Consider the following 22,795-nt stretch of genomic DNA (forward strand, 5'->3'; position numbering starts at 1 on the left):
AAACTTTATGACTGATCCAACATGCTCTAACGGGGAGGTTAACACTAAATGACCAACCTTTGGACTGGGAAGGAGGAAGGTCCGTCCCATCCCCTAAGTGGGCAGCAAGACCTCATGGCAGTATCAGGGCTTTTAAGCCACTGTGCCATCTTCCACTCTCATCTCACCTTCTAGCTGACCCACTTATCTCACTTGGAACATCCCACTGACAGCATACAGGATAATGCCTGTATCTCCTATGAGTCGTCCTACCAGCCTTTGTACACCACCACTTACCCTCAACCGGCTGCGATCGATAGTCCCTCTCGCAGCCATCCCACCGCACAGCTTCCTCTTTAACGAGCCGCAGCCTCACCCCTGCAGCCCGTCTAGATTTGATTGATCACAACACAACTTTCCAATCGACTGCGAAGCCGAGGGATGAGGACTAATTGACCACTTCTTGCTCTCTCAGCAGCTACCTGGTTATTTTGCTCCTTCCTTGCGGGCAAGAAGCATGAGCTCCACAGCACATGGGGAGACCAGGACCTGAGGATCAGCCCCCAAGAGCCACTGCAGAATTTCCAAGGTCCTTTTCTTGCTCACACCAGTTCTGCAGAGCAGTTCTGGATTGAGGTTAGACCAGAGGGAGGAAGCTGAGCTCAGCGAGCACTTGGTGGCAAGCGAAGATTAAAAGACATCTTGTGTTTTTGGGCAGAAGGACCATGTTTCTGCACAGCCCAGGACACTGCTGTCTCCACAAACGGCTGGCTTGTGCGTGACATTGGTGGGGTGGTGACAGGGTTATGAAACAGAAACACGTGGGTAAGCTTTCACAGAGGTTTTGTTCTCCTTGTCCTCTTGACTTGTAATATCACATGAACTCAAGTACGCTTGCCTTCATGTGTGACTAAACACAATAAAGAGTGAGCCATCAACAGTGCAGGAACCAGACTGGGCAGCACACGGCCACACACTCACACAACCTTACAGGTCTGTGGAGCATAGGTATTGCCCAAGGCTCGTAGTGTTCAGGGCCTCCCAGGTCTGCCCTGCCTCTCCTGCCAGCCCTTCGCCATCCAAGTTTCACATGGTTGTGGCTCTGCAGCGCCCGCACATAGGCTGTCGCTTGCTGCGGCACCACGGCAGCTTCTTCCAGAGAAGAAGAAGCAACCTCTAGTTGCCCAACCTGTCCCACCCGCACCCATCATGTAACGGTGACCTGCTCGCCCAGTGCAAGGCAGCAGGTTGCGGCTGCTGTGCTCACTCTCCTTCATTCCCCAAGCTTGGTGAGGGGAAGAAAAGATGAGGAAACTGAGGAAGAGGCAGATCTTGCCTCTAAATCCAGCTTAGGGCATTGTAGATTGTAAGGCTGAGCACGACAGCTCCCCGAGGCCAAGCGCAGTCTGCGAGGGAGGCAGAGTGATGAGTAATTTCCTTTCCTACGGCGTCCAGCCTGGTGCGGTGCAATGGAAAGTTGCAGGCAGCAGAAGGCTGTGGCCTTCTCAGCCATCTCAGAGGAAGTTTGACCTGAAAACCTTCGGAAGAGAGAAGCCCATCACTCTCAAGAGACCGTGGACCAACCCTGAACTGTTAAGGCAGCCGCACAACACCTCTGAACTGGAAGACCATCAGAGCAGCAGTTGCTCAGCTGCTCCAAAATCAGGTCACTTCTTAGGCACAGTGGGGAAACAGTCAACTACTTTTAGAAGAAAGCTCTGGAGAACTACAGTTCAACTCAATATTGATTCCCACGGCCGTTACAGACAGACAGAATTAATTTCCAGGATGGAAAGAAACATATGCCTGCATATCAAAATAAAATACAGAAGCCTTTCCAGTTCTTCAGCTGCATTTCAATGGAAACCAGAAGGCTGTCACAATGGAAAGATTTCAGTTCTCTAATTAATCCTCCCTGCTGAGCATTTAATGCCGCTAATTGATGAGGAGAGGCGGTGTCCAGACAGCGTTTGCAATTGCTTTTTACATCTTTAGACCAAGTTTTCTCTAAATTAAATAATAATAAGGCAGATTTGCTCTCTGCATGCACTGTGCCCTACTCCAACTCCCTCCTCCCTAGAAGATGTCTGGTTGAGGGAAGGGAGGCGAAGCCCATCTTAGAGCTCATTTACAAGTGTTGGAAGTTTTCCTGGAAAACGTCATCTGCGATACTGTCGCTTCCAGAGAAACATGCCAAGAGAAAGACCATTGGTGCCAGGGACACGGTCTGCACCATGAAACACCCAGTTCCTACCCTCCACGGATCCAGGGGATAGCTTCTGCTGATTCCACAGAGCGATCGCTTCGCCAAGAGATCTCCCATAACACCTCCAGCACCTCCATAACAAAATGCACCGTAGTGTCAGGAAACAGATCATCAGGCCACAGCACAGCCCCAGGGGCTCAACACAGTGCCACCACCAGCAAAAACATCTCACTGGTGGCAGAGCAGGCTTGGTTGCTCACTTCCACCACAGAACAGTCCTGGTCTCTAATCCTAAATATTGATCTCACACTGGTGTTGACCAGGAGACACCTTTGGAGCCAGCGGAGTGATCCTAAATGCAGAAGCCAACAGTCTCAACATGAGGAGGCAGTTCAGCACATGCCTAGGTATGAAATTTCTGTTCCCGTCCCCTACTTGTGTTCAGCACGTGCTCTAGTTCTTCTCTGAATTAGTTAAGGACAGAATCTGTCCCTTTATACTCAACACTCAGAGATTTCAGTCTGGGAAGATGCTGAGGGCTCTAAGCTGCAAATGAAATCAGGGAGTGTGAAATCAAAAAAGTACGCATGCATGAGGCCGTGCTATGGTTACTGAGGAGTAATAAATGAAGCAGTGTTGATGGTCCCCAAGCTCAGGCCTGAAACTCCAGCACAACCCTGTTTGTCATAGCAATAGCATTTCCACCTGCACCTTTCTGACATCTCCTCCGGGAGTCTTCACACACCACTGTCATAGATCATGGCCAACGGAGCCCAGGCCAGCTGTGCAGATGTCTAGCTGGCTGACCTCTCCTTACCGAAAGGCTTCTAATTTTTTTCCCCTATTATTATTACTTTTCAAACCCCCTATTCCATCACAAATATCAAGTAAAATTAGCTTATTCCTAGAACATTAAAAAAAGAGAAGCTGACGCCTGCACAAACTGAGTCCCAGCAAGTCAATGGGAAGCCTCCAAGCATGCAAAGAATGTCGAGTCTAGAGCTTTTGGCCCTTTTAGTACAAAATCCTGTTGCTGCAAGCAACTTGTGCACGTGCAAGTTGAGTCACGTGCGTGCAGAGTTCCTCACCTGCACAGGCTGGCTGCTAATCTTCCATAGTACCCTGAGTAAACTACTCCCGTCTGCCCAACAGCCTATTAATAAATATACTCAAGGGAGAAAAATTGCACGCCAGCAGGGAGGTGGACAAGATGATCTAATAGGACCTTTTCCATCTCTTAACTTTTATGCTTAGTCACAGGATAAATATCTCCCACATTGTAAAGAAACATGCTGGCTTTGCTTGCCTGCTTATGTTGGGAGAGTGTTGCCCTCTGAAGACATTTCGTTTTCTGGCTGTTATTTCACTCACCCTAACAGGACTTACCCAAGGAGAGTTAAGCAAAGGAGGACTTGCATTTGCCTGGCTTTTGGCACCCAAGCAAGTCCCCTAATTCCTGTCCCAGCAGCCACAAGCAGTGCAGGAACCTCATTTCTGTATTATCAGAGTACTTGTGCTTCTCTGAGCACTCAAGCCTGATCCTGTCCAAGGTGGTGAGGCACTCAATTTTCTTTTTTGCAGAAAGCAGGTTGGCAAGAGAACAGACAGAAACATGCCCTCCATCAACCAGCCAGGTCAAGCTTCCTGTGACAGACTGTCAGAAAACAGTTCAAAAAAAACCCCCAACCACCCCAGAAAGGGAAATGCAAGGAACCAAAGGGTTTGGGGAAGAGACAATCCAATGCAGCTTAGATAGCATAGCATAGCATAGCTTGGGTTGGAAGGGACCTTTACAGGTCATCTAGTCCAACCCCCTGCAATGAGCAGGGACATCTTCCACTAGATCAAGTTGCCGAGAGCCCCGTCCAACCTGACCTTGAATGTTTCCAGGGATGGGGCATCTACCACCTCTCTGGGCAACCTGTGCCAGTGTTTCACCACCCTCAGCATAAAAAATTTCTTCGTTATACCCAGTCTGAATCTCCCCTCTTTTAGTTTAAAACCATTACCCCTTGTCCTATCGCAACAGGCCCTGCTAAAGTTTGTCCCCATCTTTCTGACAAGCCCTCTTATGTATTGAAAGCTTACATTGCCGTTTCCATTGGCATTGATTCATGCCACTAGCAGCAGCAAGGCCCTCTCTTAGTTTTAAAATGCAAAAGGAGTGCAGTCATGCAGAGAAAGGTCCAGCAGCTGCATCACTCCACCATCTCCAAAGTGTGTTCAAGCAAAGCATGCACCAATATGCAAGGTTTCTACAAGAGACCATTCTCACACATAATCCAAAGAGCAACTGAGAGCCTCAGGATCACAGATCTGCAAATTCCACCATGTAAGGAAAAAACCTTTTACCATATAAATTATATAAAAACCTGCACACCATAAAAACTCCAAAAGCCACACAATCTAGATCTCTTGCAACAAGACAGGCACCAAGGGATGGGGAAGCAACGCTGGAAAGGCAGTCAGGAGAAGAAGGTTTTGCTTCTGTTCCTAGTTCAGCTGCTGGACCACGGGACGACCCTAAGTGTTGACAATTCTCATAGGATTCGGCATTTTTCATAAGTACCCGGTTCTTGAAGTCACATGATTACATCAGAATCCACAGTTCCTTTTTTTTTAGTTAAAAAGAAGTACTTGTAGATGTCAAAAGTTGAAGAAAGTTTGAAATGAAGTTTGAAATGCTCAAAACAAAAACAAATAGGAAAAAAAAAATCACTATTTTAAACATAATTATTTATTTTTTGAAGGAACAAATGTGATTCAGGATTCTTTTCCCCCAGTACTATACACTGAAAACCTTAGGCTGGGTGGGGAAGGACTTAATTTGCGGGGGGGAGTGTTCCAACATCCCCATCTGTAAGTTACAGATGAGAAAATACAGCTTGCATAGCAACACCTGCCTAGAAACGAGGTAGCCCCTTTGAGGTACCCTGATGCTGGCCTCCCTAGTCAAAAGAGCATTATGCACTGGGGGACAATATGAAGACACAGCAGTTTAAAAAAAAAAAATACAGCAGAACAGCTTGCCAAATTCTCCTGCCACTTATTTTATCCAGCATCCAGCAGGGTAAAGCCCTGGAAGTCAGCTACACCAGCTCATCTGCTGGCATCCTCCACTCACCAAAACTACTGGATTTATAGCTGCTGATGGGTCTTGCCCAGCAGAAATACCTTATGGTAATAACTAGTCTGTAAATAAGGACTTGACCTTCTGAAAAAGCCTTTGTTGGTTGTTACAGAGCTCATCCTATGCTGCTGCTGCTGAGCCCTGGGGCAGCGCCGCAACCCACTGTGCTAGCCACTGTGGCACTACAGGCACGTGGGCTGCAGCTAGCCACCACTTAAGAGTAATGAACTTTGGCCCTGCATGCAAATATCCACAAGCACAATGAAGAGGAGAAGACTGCAGGTCACATTTATTTCCTTTTTTTGCATGGAATAAAACTATTAAGATCTAGAAGACTTGGATCTGGGGTGTGCTATGCTATGCATTGAATATCTATGGAAAAAGGGGGTAAACCCTACGCTTTTGATTAAATCAGTTGTCTTCACCTACTCTGCCCAAAGCTAACTAACTAAGATGCATAGAAAGTCAGAGGAGGAGAACAGGAAGGACCTGAGAAATCACGGTGCACACAGCAGCTTCTGGTGCAGGGTGCTTGCACAGGCAGCAACCCCGGAGCCAAGCCCAAGGGGCAGCATCCATTGCCCCGACTTGAGCTCAACTATGCCGTTCCTCGAGCAACAAGGGTTTGCTTTTCATCAGCCGTGCAGCCAGAGACGATAGCAAGTCAGCTGCTCCTGCCTCGCAGAACACGCACGGGGCAGAAAAAGGAAGCCTCGCTGTTCTCGCTGGCAAACGTTTCTGGGTTTCTGTATTATCTCATCTTCGAGATTACAAGGAAGTGAGCACAAACCTGTTCAGTCACATTGTTCCCGCTCACCCCTGGCCAATGGCTGGGCCATTACACTTCTGTGTTCCTGCTGTTCCCAGGGCAGAGCTGCTGCCCGTCTGCAGCCCTTGGGCAGCTCCAACCCATTCCCGCAGCACATCGGGACACACTTCTGCCTGCCCCAGCTGGGGAATTTAACCACAGCCAAGCACTGGCAGAGAATGTGCACAGCACAAGAGGTCGGTCTACATCTATTAAATTCCTGAACTCAGCTAACATTGCTGCATACAGTGTTTAACAAGCCTAACCCTCGCTCTTTCCACCACCTGCAAAGCACAGGCACATTAAACCCATCGCTCCGCATATCTCCCTATTCAAACCTTCTATACCTTCTGCCTACCAAGGATTTCCACTCCCTTCTCTCTGCCTGCTCTCAAGTGCCTGCAAAGGGTGGCCAGACTTGGGAAAGATACTGCAGAGGCTGCTGCAACCTGGTTGCAGAGGTAGCAAAACACTTGGGGACCTCCCGCTATCTGAAGTTATCACACAGCTATCGCCGCTCTGATTCTCCTCCAGTTAACGCTCATCTTGCAGCACTTGGTTCTCAAGGCCATCAGCGCTGCTGCTTTTAGACTGAGCAGACAAAACCAGAAGGTGAATCAAGGATCTACAAATACTAAAAAAAAAATTTTTAAAAATCAGATTGACAAAACACTAAAACACCTCTTGCTAATAGCCTGCCTTGCTGCATCGCTATTAGAATCAGTCCTCTATTTGAGCAAACATTATCAACAACAACAAAAAATTGATGCAATTATGGTTTTGTTTGCAGAATTTTCTCTGCACCTCCTTCTCCTTCCCCAGAAGGATTTGTTTTAAAAGAAAAATACCACCCATAATGTTTCTATGCTTGCTTATTTAAGAGGAAAAATACAGCATGCAGCTCTGTAATGTTATTAGTACCTTTCCTCTTTTTACAGCAAAACACGACCAAATGAGACATGCTACAAAAACTAAACAGACATGGAAGTTACAGGTCTTTTTTCCCCCCCTTTTTCAAATGAAGTAAGTATTTTATTAGGCGAGCTCAAAAATCCAGATCACACATACAAAGAAACAAGTTTGGAAATCCCCCTCCCTCCACCCCCACTGCTATTTGCTAAAGAAACCAGATGCCCAAACCCAGCCAAAAAATGATCTCAGCCATTCTTAAGAGAGCCCACAGTGCATTTTCATGAGTCATGGAAAGCAACAACTCGTTGCTTTGGTAATGCTAGGTAAGCAACTGGTCATCTATCCACAGCCAGACTTTCAGCAGTAAGTCAAAGAGCAGACCATTTCTTGACAGATTACATCAGAGACGGCCCCAAAATAGAGCCTCGTGGCAAGTTTACCTGGCGGGAGGTTTTATAGGACATGCCACAAAGCGTGCCCTATAAAAGCATTTAGCAAAGCGTTCAGCAGCCGGGATCGCCCGAGGTCCTGATCCCCGCGTGGCAGGGGTGTTTCTCAGTGCCCCACCTCCCAGCCCGCGTTCTCAGAGCAGGCAGAGATGCCCACTACGGGCAGCAAATGGAGGAGGAAGCGACAGACACAGGTAGCGATTAGCAAAAAGAAGGCAAGGCCCTTACCCACGCTCTTCCCACGAGCCAGGGTAGATAGGAAACCTGCCACCCGCCAGCCCAAAAACCAACACTGGGGCAAGCAGGCTTGTAGTAAGAATTGCAGGATGCTTCATCCACCAGACCCTTTCCAACCATGGGTCTGTGGAGACAGCAAAGCACAGATACACAGGACTCGATGCACATATGCACACAGGCGCATGAAAGACGTACTTAAGCTTTCATCAGTCCCTGACCAAATTGCTTGCTCTTCTCATTTCTGTTGCAAGGTAATAACCAGAAGGATGCCAACCTGCGGTTAAGCAGAACATCGCTGTGTCTACTGCCACCTCAAGACTCATGCAATAAAGATACATGCAATTTATCCAAGCACTGCAATGGGAAAAGCAGGCTTTCAAATACGTATTCTATATATAATTTCCCTACCACCCTCTCTGGGTGAGGGAGGCTACTGCAGGGGCACCACTCAAAGCCCGTGGTGACACTCCTGAACATGGCCATGAAGATGGTGGTGTTCCGTGATGCAGCCTAAAGCCCTTCAACCATACCTGTCCAAGGCACCCATCCATCAAAACCTAGGGCTGAGGTTTTGGAAATCCAGCCCAAGACAGGCCAGGGAGGTGGGAGGTTGCCCCTGCAGCAAGGAGAGACACATCCCTTTCCAACACATCCCATGTCCTTCCACCAACACCTCCTACCTTCATCACCTCTTGGCGACTCCCACAGCAAACACACAGCCACCACTGCCCAAGAAGCTCCCGCGGAGGTGAGACACCAAACTGCACCTCTCTGGCAACGCATGCTACGGAAGGCAAATCAGCTTCCCATGTAATGATGAACCGGGTACTGGAAGTCTTGCTCCATCTCGTCCAAGTCCCCAACAGCTTTGGGACTCTGTGGCAGTCCAGGACGAAAGCGCAGTGTGCCACACCACCTCCCTGGGACAGCCCGGCCGGCTTCCTGAAAGGGAAGTTCTCCAGCACAGGATTTCCTGGACATAGACCAAGACTGGAACTAGCTTGTCCCCAGCTTTCCCTCCAGAGGTGAAGACAGTTACAATCTTCAGTGACTTTTGCGCTGGGTCCAAAAGCCAATTGTTTGACCTCGCCTCCTATAACACAAACTGCAAACAGAAAACATATCCTCACCCCTTACAGCCCCATTCCGAAGCCAACCGGGCATGTAGCAGATGTTAGTCACACCGGTAATGCTGTAGGTGAAGTTGTTGAAATATTGCGATGATTAAACATTTTTTCTCTTTTTCTTGAGTCATCAGCCTGATGACACAGTGACACACATCGTGCACATCTTTAACATTGCAGCACCTTGGGGAGAGCACTGTGGAGAGCCTCAGCAAGCATGCCCACCCCAAACAAAAATATGCAAGAGCAGGCGTGGTTCCTCAAATCCTTCACGCTTAAGAGATCATTTCAGCCAAGCAAGGTGAAGCCAAGCCAGTCTTCAGACAGAGACCATCATCAGGGTATGCAGAAAACAACACAGTTGCCCTTTCATCGGAGCCACCCATGACTCAAGTCAGCATCCAGGAGTACTTCATATTCCCCAGGTAGCACAGCCAAAAGTGACCGTATCACAAGAGGGGGAGCAAGTGGGCATCAGTGAAGCAGTGAAGCAGATCCTCCCAGCCAGCAAAACCAGGGTGAGCCATCCCAGCAGAAAACCGAGGACGGGGAGCGGGAGAGAGCACCGGGCTGTGTGGTCCCATATCCAGGCAGCCCTGATGGTCCCCTCCCAGCCTCCACACCCAGAAGGCTGCAACAGAAGACATCAGCAGGGCTTCCCCTGGCTGCCACCATCAGAGGAGCAGCTCCTGGGGGTTAAGAGGAGCCAAGTCCAGTGTTTTCCAGTGACAACCCAAGAAAGAAGCACAACAGGACTTGCCTCATCATGCTTCTTCCAACGCACTGCAATCGGCCCCCTGCGGCCACCATTCAGAAGGAATACACAGCAATAACATTAAAACGACACCCTTCCCTACCCTTTTCCCTCTGGCAAAACAGAGCACAGCTTGAAAGCAGCTCGAACGCACCCTGCTGCTGGGTTTATCCCAGGCAGCAACAACGTTCAGAGCTGGACCTTGAACCTTTCAATAAAACCAATGATGCAATAAGCTAAGCACAGCTCAATACAGTCTCTGTTTATCTCTTTCACTTGCCACCAGCACTATCCAAAGAGAAATAACTGAAATATCTTGCATATTTCTCTAATGACTCTTGCTACTCTGTTAGCACCCGCACGGAGGGACTAAGACCAAGGAGCAGCAAATGCATTCCACCAGTTTATTAACCAGGTGCTCAGGTTTCCCAAAAGCCACTCTACAAGCAGTAAGCCAGCAGAAGGATTGCAGCAGAAGGATCAGTGCTGTAGTTCTGTGCTGAAAGGCAAACAGAAGGCATCAAGGCTGCAGCGTGAGCACCTTGCATCAGCAAGGAAAGCTCTCCAGGAGCTTGGCCCTGCCTGGTATCTTTACTGAAGGATGCTTCATCAGTTCAGCAAAACGAGCCCTGCTCCACAGCTCCACACTACATCAATGCGTTGACCAGCCTCAACAGAAGCAAGCCCAAATCTCTGATGTCTGAATTCCAAGTACCGGTTATTCATCGCTTACACACTCCCAGACCGCTCTGCCCCACCGCCCCAGCCCGCACACCTTCCTCCAGCCACCCACTTCCACAGCAACCGTGTTACTTCTGCTGCAGATACCAGGCTGAGTTATCAACCCATCAGCATCACCCAGCTATAGATAACACTATCAGCTGCCTTTTCCTATGACCCAGCATGCAAAAAAGGGACAGTCCTCCCCAGGGCACTTCCTGGGTAGTGGCAGAGGAAGAGGTGAGAGGCCGAAAGGAAGAGGGTATTTAAAACAGGGTTTCTGTGCATGCACACACGCCTTTCCTTCAGTTCACCTTCACACCACCAGCTATAACAGACCTCACCCTACACTTTCTCCCCAAGCCCTTTTCCCTGACCGAGTCATCTTTATCACAGCACTCGGATTGCCCCACGCAGGGGATGCCCCAACCCTTTAACCCGGATCAGAGGTGAGATTTCCCCGTTATTGGGAAACGTGCCCACCGCCCTGTGTCCACCACCCTTCTGCACGGTCCTCATGCCTCGGGGTAGGACATCACCGCTGCCACCTTGCAGAGTAAAAAGTGCAAACAGCACACTGGAAGAGATTAAATCTCTGCTAGATATTTTTAGGCTCTTATCATGGAGGGCGCTGCACTATTTCCAGTTTATAACTAGATTACAATGATCTGACCTCTGCTCAACCACAAAAACCCAAAGAGGTTGCAGCGCAAAAGCACTAAGCAATCCAAATAATCCACTGTCCTCATCACGATGGATCTTCCACGTACAAGGACAGATCTCAACAGATACCCCAAAGTCTTCCTCTGAACCTCTGCATCAAGACCAGCACCAACAGAACTCCTAGCACAATACAGGGTTCATTTTTGCATGTGATGTTTGGGCTAACAACTGTTACATGCAAAATTTTCAGTAGTCCCTTGGGGATTTGTGGGCACTTGGAACCCACTGTGCAAGAAACACCTTCACACGGACAAGACAAATGCAATTGCTCCAGGACAGTCCTAGTAGTGCAGGAACACTCAAAGCATTGTAGAGGCCACAAACACCCTTCAGCGGTGTTGGATTTAAGACACTGCTACCTCCTTCGCAAAGACTTCTTATCTCACAAATTATTTTCCCAAAGCAATTGTACAGAGTCTTTTTTCCTCCGAATCATCTAGCTATCAATCAGATGACTTTTTGTTATTTAGCACGCAAGCTCCTGGCCATAGCAGGTTTTCAGAACACCCCCATTCCACCCACGTAAGGCTATTTTTTCAAGCAATTTGGTGTTTAATCGCTACCTGAACACTCAACCCATCCTCACACCCCCTCCGAGGACCTGGCCCGCACACATGCTGTTTACACAGCAGCCCACGCAGTAGCTTGGCCAGCTCCTTCCAGGATCTGGCCCATGCTCCTGGATATGGCATGCAGCATGCATTGCCAACCGGACTTTGTCCCGTGAAGCTTCTACAGTGCCAAGCCAAACCCTGGCTCAGCTCCACCCTGGGTTTCACTGCTGTTGTGGCTTGTCCTCCCTGGGCTGCCCCAGATCATCTTGCAGAGTGGAGAGTATAAAATTAGGAGAGCTTTCACAGAAGTGACAGTTAGTTCTGCATAAAATGGTGGCCAACCTGGGTTAACTCAGGAGAGCAGGACAGGCTCCAGCCTACTACGGATTCTCATTAAATTCAGAGTCCTTGGTCTCCACTAACATTTATATTAGGATCTTCCAGGGTAGGAAAAAGTGTTTGGGGAATGCATTTGGGAGCTGTACCCCCTCTTTTAGGGGGGTACAGGTATACCTTTCACTCTTGACTTCTAAAAGCCTCAGAAAGTCCAGGTCAAATCCTCTGGGTAGCATTCACAGATGTCCCAAGCACTCTGGGAACAGAAGCTGGCACCTGAGACCAGACACAGTGATGACACGCAATAGTGTGTCCCCACCCTGGGTCACAGAGATGGGGAAACAGGGGGGAGAGCTGCGAGCAGCCTCAGGGCTTGACCACGAACCCACACACCCTCAGCTCGCTGAACCCTTCCACCACAACCGCTGCGGCACCGGGCGAGCCGGCTTTGGGCCAAACTCCTCCACCGCAGGCCACGCTGATGCTGCATCTTCCACCACCCCGGGTTCAGCTTGGCCCGAAGCCCTGTGGGTCCAGGGAAAGCTCCTGGAGCAACAGCCCCAGTGCTGAAACAAAGCAGGGAGCCATGTACCCCCAGCCTGCAGTCCCAAAACTCTGCGCTAGCCCTGCTACAGCGTTCTTCTCTCGCTCTCCCTTCCCGTGTAATCAGTCTTCTGCAGGGAATAGCTTCCCAGTGGCTTTGAAGAGCATCTGTTTTAAAGATCTTTGCTTTTTCTTTCTTGCACCATTACAGATGAGCTAGGACAGCCTGATTCAGTTGGACACCAGTGCCATTTTAGTGGGTAATGGGAAGATTACTTGGCCAGACCAGATCAGAACTGCAAGGAGAGACAGAAAACAAACAAAAATGCCCACATATCCACGCTCACGCGTGCTCACTCACGCCTTCACAGACAGAAGAGCACTCATCTTGTCCGTCTGATGCTCGCCACAGCGTTCACCACATCAGACGAAGGCTCATGCCGCACAGGGTATGGGGAAAGCCTGCAGAGACAGCACGTTTCAAGCACAACCAAGATGACATTCGTCATCTCTGCATCTCATATCACACTCAGCAAAGGCAAATGCGGTCCTGACCCAGCATGCACGGCCACATATGGGGACCGGGTGGAGGGACCTGCCGAAAATGCCTGGTTGCCCATTTCGCTTTGTGCAACTTAAATAGGAAAATAAATAAAGTCTGGGGACTGCGAGTGAACCCACCAGGTTCAGGATCAGTGGGCCATTTATAGCTTTTCTAAAAAGCGTCTGAGGAAATAAAAAAAAAAAAAAAGATGAATTCCATATTCCCCTTCTTATGGCTCGGTAATGCATTTTCCATCTCCCCGGTGCACAGCTGACATTCTGCACATTTCTGCGCACATTGCACTTGGCCTGTACTGCGTGCAGAGAAGGGAGTGGAAGTGACTGAGCCCAGCAGCCTCCTGCTGCTGTCAGGCATCAGCGAGCCCCAGCCCCATCGCCTGCAGCTCCCCTTCGTGGGAGCCAGGCTGCAAAGGGCTCGGCCACCTCTTGAGAAAGGCGGGCACGTGGGATGCGTGTCCCTCTCCTGCGCTGGATCTCAGGATCTAAAAGAGTCCAGAGATTTGTAGAGAGAGAAAACATGTTTCCCTAGGCCAGATGAATTGTACAGGCTGAACTGTGTACAGGCTGTACTGAACAGGCTGAACTGCGAGTTGAATATCTCTTTTTCTTCCCCCCCCCCCCCCCCCCTTTCTTTCAGATGATCTCCTCAATTAGGAGAGCCAAGGTAAGCTCAGAGCAATCGCTCCCTCCTAATTCTCAGCTCTGAGGTTTGCTGCTTCCGCGCATAGACAGGTTCATACGCTCCAAAGCCAGTCTGCGTTCACCGAGCAGTCTAATAAAAGATATCCCTTCTAACGGCAAACCCTGACTCACTTCCCTCTAGCCTCCACCAGCAGGTCTCCGACAGCAGGGCCAGGTCAACCAGTACAGAAAATCCTGCCAGCTTTCACAATGGTCCCCACGTCCAGCTGGGGAGAGCAGAGCTGGAAGCACATCACCTTCCGTGCCACAGCAGCACGCTCCATCCCACTGCTCTGCTGGGGAGCCAGACATACCGTGTGATCCTCGCCGGTATCTTCCCAATGGGAAAAGTCAGAAAACACATCAAGTCCAAGCTGCACGCTAACACCAGGAAGCATCATCAAGTGATGGCAACATTTCAGAAGGGATGGAGAGAGGACTGCGCTCCCCCGGCTGCCGGAATTGCCAGCTCTTCACCATGCAGTCTCCGTCCTGGATGAAAATCCAGACTACAGCCCTTTGCATGAACACATCTCCCTCATGGGCTCTAATGGCCTCTGAAAAAAGAAATGCATCGCTCACCAGCACACGTTGACAGGGCAGAGCTGTGGGTTTCTGACAGAGATTTAAGACCCATGGAAAAAATTGCAGTACCAAAACCCGTTTAGAGAAGGAAGGTATAAAAGAGCCTTTAAATCCACATCCCACCAGGCTGGCAGCCCATCCAGCCTTGCGTCCTGCCTCCAACAGAGGAGCTTTTACAAGCTGTGAAACCTTCCTAAACCTCCTAAGCTGTGGAGGTACACCCCGAATCTGCAGGAGCCCTGGGAAACATTGAGCCCCCCGATTATAGCTAATGTCAAATTAGGGGCTCTGGAAAGTGTACCATCCAATGCAGGTATTTGCAAGACACAGGTAGTCACGGGCAAGCTCCCAAACACAGCTGATCTCCCACATGCCTGAGGAACGGCTCCCAGGAGCCGCACTCCGGGCGTGAATCCTGCACGGAGCTACATCAAACTGCACGTGCCAGACTGGAAATAAATTCACAAGGCGCCACAGAAGGAAATTCCCCCAAACCGCTCACACTCACCGAAGAAGCGAAAGAGCTTGACCCTGGAAATCCCTGGGATCACTCCAATTCCGCACAAATCCCAAGCCTCCAAATCTCAAGTGAGCCCCAGATTTTCGGTCCACGCACTGGTAACACATGCGGACCCTGCACTGAACCAGGAGTGGATCTACTTCCAAAAACCACCGGATTACAAGTCAGGAATTGAAGAGGAGGATAAAAGCAGCAGCCGAGGGGGAAACCGCTCTCCAAGCTGTGCCAGGGCCAGCAAGGGACGCACTTGGCCGCCGTGCATGACCTGGTGAGCCTGCCGGCGCACACCCACTCGCGTTGGCACATGGCTCCCACCTCCGCTCCACTCCTCTCCCCGCCAGGCTACGGAAGGCTGAGGTTTGGTGCCGGCAGAGCAAATCCTCCCGGAGCATCAGCCTGACTCGCGGCACAGCTCCCCACGACAGCTGCTGCCTCCGTCCAGGTGGAAATCCAGCTTCCCAGCTCCGCCGGCCAGCACGGTCGCTCACACCACGCAGGTACCAACATCCCTTGCCCACGGGGGTCCGTGCCCGCCACAGAGCCTTCCTCCCCGCCGCTCATCCCACCCTCATGGCTCAGGACAGAGTCTGTGCAGGGAGGACTTTGCTCATGGCAAGGCTGGAGGGTGAGGCCCAGCCAGGCATTCCCGCAGCTCCCTGGCATGGACATGACGCTTTCCACCAAAGCGGGACCAAGCGACTGCAGCCAGCAACATACCCGCCGGCTCAATGCTTTAATGCATCCCGATAACGGGACCGTCGGTGTTAGGGTCTAATCCTGGCGCTGGCTGTCAGACAGCTGCAGCAGGGACAGGCTCCCAGGCTGGCTCATGGCACCAGGCAATAACTTGGGAAAAATGGTTAACCCGAGCGCGCCAACGTAGGGCGAGGGCTGTGCCGGGGAAGGTAAATCCCCACAGGGGAGGCAGGTCCTCCCCGTGCTCCGCACCCACGCACACGGCCCCCCCACGCCCTCCTCTTGGGGAACCGCTCCAACCCCCTGCTCGCCTCCCACGGCTTCCCAAACCCAGCCGAGCTACTTGCCCGGAGGGACAAGCTCCCACTTGCAAGACTAGAAGGGGAGGAAGAAAAAGCCACCGAAGCCAGCCCCGGCTGCAAAACTCTCGGTCACCGCTACGAAAAAGACAATAAAAAAAATTAAAAGAGCGAAACAAACCCGCGCACCGCAGCCCGGAGCGGGTGCAGGGACCTACCGCCCGCGGAGCGCCCCGTCCCCGGGGCGGGGGGGCGGAGAGACTTACCGGTCCGGCTACCCGCGGAGGGCCATGCCCGGCGGCTCGGAGCACCGCGGTCCCAACGCCTGGCTCGGCACCGCTCGGCTCGGTTCGGCACGGCACGGCACGGCACGGCACGGCTCGGTTCGGCGCCGCTCGGCTCGGCTCGGTTCGGCACGGCCCAGTTCAGCTCCGCTCGGCTTGGTTCGGTTCGGCACCGCTCGGTTCAGTTCGGCACCGCTCGGCTCGGCTCGGCTCTGCGCGGCGGCAGCAGCGGGGCGCGGGGCGGTGCACAAAAGCGGGAGGAAGCGGTGACGCGCGGCGCCGCCGCGGCCAATGGGGCGGCGGAGGGGGGGGGGGCCAGGCTGGCCCCGCCGCCACCGACCGACCGACCGACCGACGGACCGACCGACCGGCTGAGCGGTACGACCGGGCGGCGCCGCCCCGCGCCGCTGGGGGGCGTCCCCGCGGCGGGAGGACGGAGCTCGGCCCGGCCCGGCCCGCGGTGCAGCTCCGAGCCGGGGCGGGGAGACGACACCCGCAGCGCGTCCCGCAGCCCCGCTCGGTGCCGGTCGGGCTCCCCCGGCCCCGCAGCTCGGATCAGCCCCGGTTGGAGCCCATGGGATCCCCCGCCTTTGCTTTCGAGAAGGCTGGGCTTTGACCTCCTGCGCTCCAGCTGAGGGTTTCTGGGACCTTCTGAAACGGGGCGGGGGGGCTGGGACCGAGCTGTCCCGCTTAGGGTTAACTTGAAAAACCAGGAGATGATGAAAAACAGTGTTGAAATCTCCTGACTCCAGGAGATGGGGCTTCACGAGTTGAAGCATTGGAGAAGCTGGTGAAACCTTGCTGCAGCGTAGCTTTGCGCAGTGCCCAGCTTTCTCCAGGCAGCCAGGCATGAAGATGGGGTGAAGAGATTGCTCTCTGATAACTTGGTTTGGTTTTGCTGCTTTTCAAGCAAAAGCGAGCCATAGTTAAGACCAAAGAGTGGGGGGAAGCTCTCAGCCGTTCCCAGGCTCTGACCCGTTGTCACAGCTTGCTCTCCAGAACAGCTCGGGGCTCCTTGGGCAGCTCCCCAAGGGAGGCAGAGCAGCCTCGGGGCTGCTCCAGTTTACACCCTCCTGTCCCAAGCCTCCTTTGTGGGTCCAAATCCCTTTGGACCTGGAGGTCCAAAGGGAGGTCCCCTTGGCTCTCCCTACTGGGAGAGCCATCGACGGCTTAAAGGCAAAATTCACCCCCGAGCAAAGGGCCAATACGATTCTTGTGCCTGAAAGATGTGCCTGATGGAAGTGGGACCTGAGTTTTGTACCAGATATCGCTCAGACTGGTGGGAAAGAGAGAAAATTCATGTAGACAATGGAAAAAGTAGGTAAGAATATTTTTCTGATTATTTCCCTGTTTCCCCATTTAGTAAATGTGTTGTGGAGAGGAACAGGAACAAAGTCAGTTCAAGATTGGGGGGGGAGAAAAAAATGAGCAGAATCCTAAACCCAGACCCATTCCCCTCAAGTTTTTAAGGACTTGCTGCTGCAAGAAAGTTTGAGCCATTGCCTATAAAGGCAATAGAAACCCCAACCAGGGACCCCTCCTGAGAGATTCAGATCTCACATCCTCGTATACAATCGCGTGACCTATTAATAAAATCCATAGAAACCAATTCTGTATATACCAAATAACAGCAGATGGCTCCAGCCGAAACCGCTCCGGGTTCCCTCACTCCATAAATGATTTTACTAGGGCCAGTCGTGATCTTGATGTAATTGAATAGCTTTCACTCTTTTCTTTCTCCCTCCCCCTCCCCAGAATATTTGTGCAGCTTACGGAGAGACATCCAGGGGGACCGAGCTGTTGCTGGAAGGAACCTCTGACTCCAGCTTGCCTCATCCGTTTGGGAAGCGGCGTAAGTCTATCCTAAGCCACCTGGCTTTGGGAAGGAGCTTGCCTTTCTCCGCACCTTCCCTCTAACTCTTACAGCTTTTAATAACATTCTGGTAACTTGGCACATTTGAAATGTTTTGGCTGCTGCCCATCGGGGATGGATGTAATGAGTTCTTGTGCTGCAGATGCCTTTCTGAAATAAATCACATGTGTTTACCTTGGGAACCAGGCACAGGACCCCAGGACTTCAGGTTCAAGTATTATAAGGCACTAAGCAACAAGCAGCTCCTTTAAAACCTCCTGGTTTTAATGGGAATTGGTTAGGCAAGCACCAGTTACTGCTGAAAACTCCTTCCAAGTGGCTTCTCTTTTCTGAATGTGTTTGATGCCCCAGAAATCCTGCTACAGGGATTTCGGTTCCAGGGTGTTCCTGAACAATATAAGGATCGTCATGTGTGCAAAGCGTGTTTCCATTGATGTCAACAGCTCTCCGCTGATGGGTGTGCTGAGGATCTGCCCCCATATTCTGCCTCCTCGAGTTGCTCTTGAAAACATTTACGAAGCCTGGCAGAAGAACGGACGGGGGTGTGTGGCTCTGCGCATAGTTTCATGTGTTCTCCTACAAATGCTGGCTGGCAGCATTCGCCGCCTTTCTGGAGAGGAGTGAAAACCTGGTAGACAGCGCACAGTGGAGAGCCCTGGTAAAGCCAGTGTGTTGCAGACAGTGGTTGTAGTGGCTCCGTATGGGAAAATAAAATAGGCGTGGGGCTATTCTCTGTCTCTGAGGACAACAGGCATGGCATACCTTGTACCCATACAGCCAAACTCTCCCTTCTCTTCCAAAACAGTGTCCAAACTGCCATTAGGAAACATTCTTTGGAGCATGCTGTCCCATGCCATGCTGGTGTATGTGCCAGTTGGCGAGATGAAAACCATGCCACACATAGAACGTGTAGATGTGTGCTCTGATTCTTCTTAGTTGACTGGTATACATGTTGGGGTGGATATGAAGGACTGTATCATCCTGATGATAATATCTTCAGCGAAAAGTTTGATGGCACAAGTGGGTAACAGTGAGCTATAAGAAAAGCTCATGGTTCATCCGCAGATCAAGATCTTTGCAAATCACAGCACCGGGCTGTTCTATTTATGTTTCTCCTTTAATGACGTAAGCATTAGTATTTGCTGTGGGGAGAAAAAGGGGAAGATATTTGGCTTTTACCTAACTGCTGCTATTTTGGGCTATGTTAGGGTTCCTGCAGGAAGTGAGCACAGGTCCCAGAGCACTGACCCAATTCTTCTGTGACTAAGTATGCTCCGTCTAACCTGAAATTCTCCCATGCTTTCTGTTTGATATAATATCCTTTCTTGCTTCCTGCCCTGAACTGCAGCGTAAAGCTGTTGTGTGCTGTGAGATGTCTGTCAGGCTTTCTCTCCCATCGACATGGCTGCGTGTCGACGGTGGGTGAAATCATTCCTATACTTAGTTTGCAAACTGTAAAGGAATGATGCCATTTCAGTGTAAAGAAAAGAAACCAATTACTCGGAAAATGTGTGCTGCTTCACAGCAGAAGGCTGGAACCGGTAATGGACTTGGGTGGGATTTCAGCACGTAGACACAAGCCTGTGATCCTGAAACCTCTGCATGGCAGCGCCTGGGCTTGGCAGACCTGCGTCAGCTGCAGCTCCTCCTCACCCAAGATTGATTGTGGGTCTGCTGTTTGCAGCGGAAAAGCAAGTGGAAAAAGAGGGCTAGAGCTATCCTATGTCCCTCGTAGTGATTCTACCCGCAGAGAAGCCACATTTATTTTGCTTAAATGTTCTCCCATTTCCCACGTGTTTTGACTGCTGATTTGGGGACTACCTGATAGATAAACCTGGTCAGGACCCACAGACCACACGTGTCCTGAGGGGTTTGTGCTGTTCCCAGAACACGCCTGAACGTATGCAGAGGTTTGCTGGGGACAGACCTTTGGGGATGGCACTTCATCTCTACCTCTGCTTCCCTTTTACAAGAACCACTGTGTGGAGCGGTTGAGAAGGGCGAGAGTCAGGTTCAGATCCCTGTTGCTGAGGGGTTGCATGCTTCCCAGCTACCTTTCTCTTCCTCTCCTGTTACATGAAATGTTCCCTGGCTGATATGACCATACATTCTGCAGGGCAGACACTGAGATCTGCTGTATGAAAGCCCTCACAACCAGGCAAGAGCAATGAGTAATCTCTCCGGCTCAATGGGTTTTGAAACCTTTCCTCTGCCATGGCAGAAAACTGTTTCTTGCAAACAGCTGATGATGCCTCTTTCCCACACAGCAGATTAACTTCGTGGGTTAGAGCTTGGATTTATACCCACTCAGGCTGGGGAGGAAATCCTGGGCTCCTTCCCAGGCTCGGGATATTTCTAGCATCCACTCCAGTGTACAAGGTAGGTGGCAGCAGCAGCAACTGTATTTTAAAAGGAAAGGGTGAGTCCTGCACTTGAAGATAAAATGCACGGACCTCATTCTAGAGGAGAGGGTTCAGAGCATGAAGACCTAAGAGCAGAGGAGCATTCGCCATGCACTGTCGCTCTTCGACCACTTGGAATACTGCAACACCCCATCTTGGCGGGGGTAGAAAGTCGCTCTGTGAAGGGATCAGAGCAAAGGGGTGCCCCCCAGCCCTCTCTGTGGCAGCATTTGTGTCCATCCACCTAGCCATACGCAGCTGACAGGAGAGATTTCTCAGATTTTAAGAAACAAATGCTGAAGGCTGCGTGCTACACGGAGGAAGGTAGCAGCACGCAGCAGCCAGCAGTGTCGATCAACAAAAAGCCACAGATTTTAACTTGTATTTCAAACAAGCTGGGTGTGACTATGATGAGATTGAGTTGTGTGGATGAATTTTTTTTCTGGTAGTCATTGCATGCGCTCTCATGGCTGAATGTAACTTTCTACGCTGTCTTTGTTCCATGACTCACCTTCTCTGCCCAGAGGGAAAAACATCTCCAAAAGGACAAAGTGAAAGTGAAGAGGATCTGTTTTCTGGGTGGGTTGTTAAGCAAATGTCGTTGGAGAGCATTTCTCTGTGATGATTTTTCACATGTACACGGAGCTTGGAACTTGTGTCCTCCAAACAGTATTTCTGAGGTGACTCTATATATCATGCTGGTGAAAGGTGTGGAGCTGAAAGCCCCGGAGAGTTATGCTACCTGTCTGCAAACAGACCCAGTTTAGACTTTCTCAGGTAAGGTCAGAACTATCCCAGAATATTTATGGGCTCATCTGGTGCCTGAATATTGTGGAAAATAGCACAAGAAATACTGTCCTTGTGGTATTTGCAGCTGAAGCTGCAAGAAAGCCAAAAATTGCAGGGGACATCCTGCATTTCCATCCCACCTTTCCAGTAAGTTCAGAGAAAATCTTGATACTTTTCCTGAAAAGAACCAAGATTCTCCACCCTGCAACTGGCTCCTCTTGAGTAGAGTCTAAGGGATAAGAGAAGGACTGAAAGAGCATGGTCCAGACATGGATTTAGGTATGTGTATCCAGCCTGCCCTGTTCTTTGTCACCACTGACTTCAGTAGGATTTTTCTCCTTAAGAATATGACCCTGTTTCTCTAATCCCTCTCCTGATTTGAAAGGTAACCGATCTACAGGGGTGTAGTCAAAGCCACCCATTATAATCACTGGATTACATCTGCCATTTCAGTTGGCATTTTGCACTCCTTACTGTATTCTTGATGAAGAAGCTCCTACCAGAACCCTTCAGGCATATTTGTACTCCCACAGCTGAAAGTGAATCATGCAGGAGCAGCCATCAAGCCCAAGTTTCTTTGTATTTCTTCCCATCCACCCACGTGGAGCTGGATTTTAGGTGACAGGAATCAAGGGAAGTAGAGACTGATTTACCGCAACTGCCATCTCTCCCATTGGCCATAAACTTATCTGCACACATCAAGTGGAAACCTACAGTTTTTCCTTTACATCTGTCACGAGGGGGAAGAAATCACCGAAACAATCAAAACCTGACTGTTTACACATGTTTTGTTTTATAAATGGACTTGTATAGAAAGTTGCAGCACTGTTGCACAGACAGCTCACATAAATCTCTTATCACAAAAGCCATATGTCCTCATTTCCTCATCTGCGGTAAAATACAAGCAGCGGCGCTTCGATAATTAGGAAGCTGGAGGTAAACCACTCGGCATCCAGCAGTAGGAAAGTGTATATGGGTGAAGGTTACAAAACACAAAACAGAGCAGTTTGGTTTTGAGCGGTGTCACTTGTCCATACAACTTTCCACTGCGCGACTGTCGTTTGCGTGTTAACAAACCAGTTCCTCCACAGAGGGAATACTGGAGAAACTGGAAAGATCTGAGAGGTGCCTGATCCTCCCCGTTCAGTTTGCTCTGAGGTGGCAGCCTCGTTGCTCAGCTGTGATGGATGTTTATCCTTCCCTTGAAAAGGACCCAAAATCAGACATCAAAATGCAGTGAACTGACCTGCCTCTATTTAAGTCCCTTTGAAACGATCTCCAGACATGTAGAGGGGGAGAAGAGCATCCATGGATGGTCCTGCAAAAAGCCTTCTCATCGGACAGATGGCACAGTGCAGGATCCCCTGTTCCCTGCATGGAGCTAATATGGTTTCACCTTGGAAGAAGGAGCAGAAGGGTCCCACAGGACCACTCAGACATTTTTTGGCTTCTCCCTTACCAAAACTCGGGTGACTGTCATCTATGGCCCTTGTTCGGCACTGGTAAACCAAGCCAGTGTCACTCGCTAACTTCTAATTTCACCCACATGTTTCCATAAAGCTACTCTGAGATGGATAAAAATTAACTGAGTGCATACAATGAGCACAGCTGCCATTATGGCATGCTT

General features: G+C 50.5%; 1 protein-coding gene and 1 long non-coding RNA gene across 7 annotated transcripts in view; one reads left to right on the forward strand and one right to left on the reverse strand.

Moving 5' to 3' along the window:
- The window catches only part of LOC142405246 (mitogen-activated protein kinase kinase kinase 3-like), an 83,262-nt gene extending 67,037 nt beyond the window's left edge, over window positions 1-16,225 (reverse strand). For 2 of the 3 annotated variants that reach the window (XM_075492310.1, XM_075492309.1), the window contains exon 1: window positions 16,087-16,225. The gene's annotated coding sequence lies outside the window, so the exon portion shown is untranslated. The remainder of the gene's footprint in view (window positions 1-16,086) is intronic. The other variant, XM_075492311.1, reaches the window with a different exon arrangement.
- Window positions 16,226-17,246: 1,021 nt separating this feature from the next.
- On the forward strand, window positions 17,247-22,465 carry LOC142405243 (uncharacterized). Of its 4 annotated transcripts, none has more exons than XR_012774107.1 (3): window positions 17,247-17,425; window positions 17,860-21,447; window positions 21,554-22,465. It is a non-coding gene; the product is annotated as an uncharacterized LOC142405243 (long non-coding RNA). The 4 variants fall into 4 exon arrangements; XR_012774106.1 differs by having other exon boundaries at window positions 17,860-21,156; window positions 21,284-22,465; XR_012774105.1 differs by having other exon boundaries at window positions 17,860-20,360; window positions 20,906-22,465.
- Window positions 22,466-22,795: the final 330 nt, after the last annotated feature.

This window comes from Mycteria americana, chromosome 2 (genome assembly GCF_035582795.1).
Source record: "Mycteria americana isolate JAX WOST 10 ecotype Jacksonville Zoo and Gardens chromosome 2, USCA_MyAme_1.0, whole genome shotgun sequence".
NCBI classification, from domain to species: Eukaryota; Metazoa; Chordata; class Aves; order Ciconiiformes; family Ciconiidae; genus Mycteria; species Mycteria americana.